A 4,034-nucleotide genomic window follows, 5' to 3' on the forward strand; every position below is an offset into this window, starting at 1 on the left:
AAGTTAATAAACACACAGATCTTGGGCTGGGGCTGTAGCTCAGGATCAGAGCGCTTGCGTAGCATATGAGTGAGGCACTGAGTTCCATCCTCATCACCACATAAAAATAAACTAATAAAATAAATGCATTGTGTCCATCTACAACTACAAAAACAATTTTTTTTAAGAGAGAGAGAGAGAATGAGAATTTTAATATTTATTTTTTAGTTATCGGCGGACACAACATCTTTGTATGTGGTGCTGAGGATTGAACCCAGGCAAGCACGCTACCGCTTGAGCCACATCCCCAGCCCCTACAAAAACAATTTTAAAAAATAGGCTAAATATTTAGACACCAAAGAAACATTAGTGTTCATTTGTATTTTCCTTGTAAAATTGTATAACTGTTGCCTATAAGTGTTTTGCAGAAATATTACTTGTAATAGAACAACCTGAGCTAATTTAAGACAGCCATCACCTACAGGACAGATAGGATATAATACTGGCTTCCAGTTCTAATACTGATGCCAATTAAATGAAAGAGACAATTGTAAAATTACAGATATTTAAATTATAACCTGTTATTCCCACTTTAGGACCTGTGAGCTGGGTGTGGTGGCACACTCCTGTAATCCCAGTGGCTTGGGAGACTGAGTTCAAAGCCAGCCTCAGCAACTTAGTGAGGCTCTAAGCAACTCAGAGAGACCCTGTCTCTAAGTAAAATATAAGAGCAGGGGTTATAGCTCAGTGGTAGAGTTCTTGTGTATGTATAAAATACACACACACACACACACACACACACATACACGAATAAGGGGTGGTAGGAAAGAATGAAAGAATTTTGGATTGTGTAGAGGAGAGTGAGGGGAGGGGTGAGGTAGTGGGGATGGGAAGGAATGAGACATTATTACTTTATATACATGTATGATTATCCTATTGGTATAACTCAGTACAATGTATAGCCAGAGAAATGAAAAGTAATGCTCCATTTGTATATAATTTGTCAAAATTCATTCTACTATCATGTGTAACTAATTAGAATAAAAAAATTTAAAATGAATAAAATAAAGGTATTGTGTCCATCTACAACTACAAAATATTAAAACATATAAAAATTGATGAAACATAAAAAAGGGCTGGGGATGTGACTCAGTGGTTAAGCTCCTCTGGGTTCAATTCCTGGTACCAAAAACAAAACAAAACAAACAAACAACATGGTGAAACCCACTTACTGAATATTTACTTATTTATTTATAATTTTTTTTAGTTGAGATGGATAGAGTACCTTCATTTTATATTTTTGTGGTGCTGGGGATAGAACTTAGTGTCTCACACGTGTAAGACAAATGTTCTACCACTGAGCTACAACCCCAAGTCCATCTGCTGGATATTTAAAACCAAAAACTTGGAGACCAAAGACTAGGAAGTAAAATGACCTAGGAAAAAGCAAGCCAATATTTTGGCCCTTTTCCTCTAAGGTCGGGCCAGGACCCAGAGAATGACAGGATGCCTCCAAGGGCTCTGTAATTCCATTAAGTCTCCAGATCTCCCCCTACAGAACAGGAAGCCAAGCAGTGCACATTCTGCAAAGAGGAGGTTCACTGGAAAGGGAAATGTCTGATGCTTCAAAAGTAAACCACATGTGGTCAGCCAGTCTCTGACCCATCCTGGCAGATGGCAGAACAGGTAGAGAAAGGCTTAAGGAGCCAAGAGTCTTCTCCTATGTTCTTCAGAATGATCTCTGAGGATTTTTAGCTGACCCTAAGGGTAGATAAAAACAAGGTTAATTTTGACCAACTTGGTCTTAAACACCTGGCAGGAGAGTATGACCAAAGCACAGTCATACATTTAAAAGGAAAGACAATTTTTTAAAATGTTACTTAAGATCTACACCAGTGTTAGCCCTGAAAGAAAAGTGGCGCAGGACTAATCACACACACACCTGGGATTAGAGGCGGGTTTACTGTCAGGAGCCTGACACGGCTGCTCTGACAAAAAGAAAGGGACATCAGCAGCAACTCCCCTTGAATGTTACCTTTTATAGGCTAGAATCATGGCATGCTAGGGGTGGGTTTAGTCTTGACTGACATAGTTGGCATCCCGTGTTCTTGTGGAAGGCAAGTTTGTTTCTTGGGAAAGTTTTCCTATCTCTCAAAGGGGGAACAGGGAAACCAGCATGTCCCTTTATCTTCTCAAGGAGAAAGCAGGAACACCAATACGTCCTCATCTCAGGGGCCGGTAAATTGTCTACTATTTCTCAAGGAGAGAACAACGAGAGACCAGCATGTCTCCAGGCCAGTAGGTTTTATCTCTCTACTTTCTATTTTTTGGGAATAAGAACAGTACTTACAAAGTGGGGGTGGGGAAAAGGAAGATGGCTGCAATTATGCTAACAAGCCCTACCAAAAGCAAGTAAAGCTGGAGGCTATAAAGGAAGGGTTCTTGTGTGGGAGTGCCTAATAAAAATGATCACAAAGGACACTAGAATCGTTTGTCCTGAGTCAATTTGAGCCTGATCTAATAGACTCCAAATCCTCCTAATCTGTAGGTTAGGATAAACCTACAGATAAACACAATCTGTTTTTCCCTTGTATGAGTTACTGTCTTCATGATTTTAGAGACTGACTGAAATATTTTTGTGCTAATTATTTACAAAAATGTAATAATTCACTGTTTTTATTGTTATCCTAGCATGATACCTATCCTATGTGTGCCTTGTCCAGTCACCCATCAACTGCCACTATGGGCCTCTGGACTGCCCTGATGCTAAATACCTTTAACTGTCCATGCCCCACCTAATAGAGAACAAGGACTTCAGGTAACTTTCCCCAACTCTGCCCTCTGTCAGCAGGCAATATGTCATCACCCATATTCCATAGAAATGAAATGTAGAAATTGACAGTGGGGAAATATAACAGTGGTTCACTTTATGCTTTGAGTATAACCATTGCTGCTTTGCCACTGCAATTTTTTTTTTTTTTTTTTTTTTTTTTTGGTATTGTGCACTGAACTCAGGGGCATTTAACCACTGAGCTCCTCTTGCATGTACCTCAATTAAAGGTGATGCCTCTTCTATAGTTGCTAAGGCCAAAAACAGGAGAATCACTCCCTAACCTCTCTCTCACATATGTCATCTTCTATTCATTTACAATTCCTTTAGGTTTTCCTTTACAATATATCCAGAATCTAAAAACTTCTTACCATGGCATCTCCTCTGCCATGTTCTGTCCAAGTCAATATTTCTGGCCATGGCTTTAAGCCTCGTCAAATCTCTCTTGTTTCTTCCTTGTTCCTTACAATCCATATTCACCAATAGTTAGAGTGAATCTGTTAGCTCAGAGTCAGATCTGCTCAGAACCTTGCAACAACTCCCATTTCCTTCGGAAAAGAGGCTGATGCCCTCACAGTGAAGCATCAAGTCTTGATGTGCTTCTTTTTACTTCTAACCTCAACAGCTCCTCCTCTCCTTCTCTGTGATTCCTCATACAGGCCAAGCACAAACCACCTCTGGCTTTTGCATTTTCTTTTTCCCCCTGCCTGTAAGGTCTCTGATCTTCCACCCTGTATCTATGGATAGGACTCACTTCCCCCACTTTCTCAGATCTTGGATACAGTCACCTTAAAGAGATCCCCCCTTACTCAACTAGTTAAAATTGCAAATTACTTGTTTCACACAAACTCTTCCCGGTTTTTTTCTCTACAGCGGCTTTTACCATCTGATATACTACGCATTTTTCATTTATCTTTGTTATGATGTGTAAACTCTACAGGGCAGAAATACATTTGCTGCGCTTCCAGGACCTGAAAGAGTGCCGGGTACGAGAGCAGGGTGCAAGAGACCTTTGTGTAGTAAGTAAATGAATGTGAGTCCAAAAGCCCTGCGAAGGAAACACTTAACACCTAGGAGGAATAAACCCAACTAATATTACTCCTACCGCGCGAAGGTCAGTCACACCCAAGCCACGCCCGTTAAGGCGGGGCCGCAGCCGGAAGCAGCATCTTGACGGAAGCTCCGCTAGTCCAACTGGGCCCTCCTCCTGACCTGCCCCGGCTCA

This window comes from Callospermophilus lateralis, chromosome 10 (genome assembly GCF_048772815.1).
Source record: "Callospermophilus lateralis isolate mCalLat2 chromosome 10, mCalLat2.hap1, whole genome shotgun sequence".
Classification (NCBI taxonomy): Eukaryota; Metazoa; Chordata; class Mammalia; order Rodentia; family Sciuridae; genus Callospermophilus; species Callospermophilus lateralis.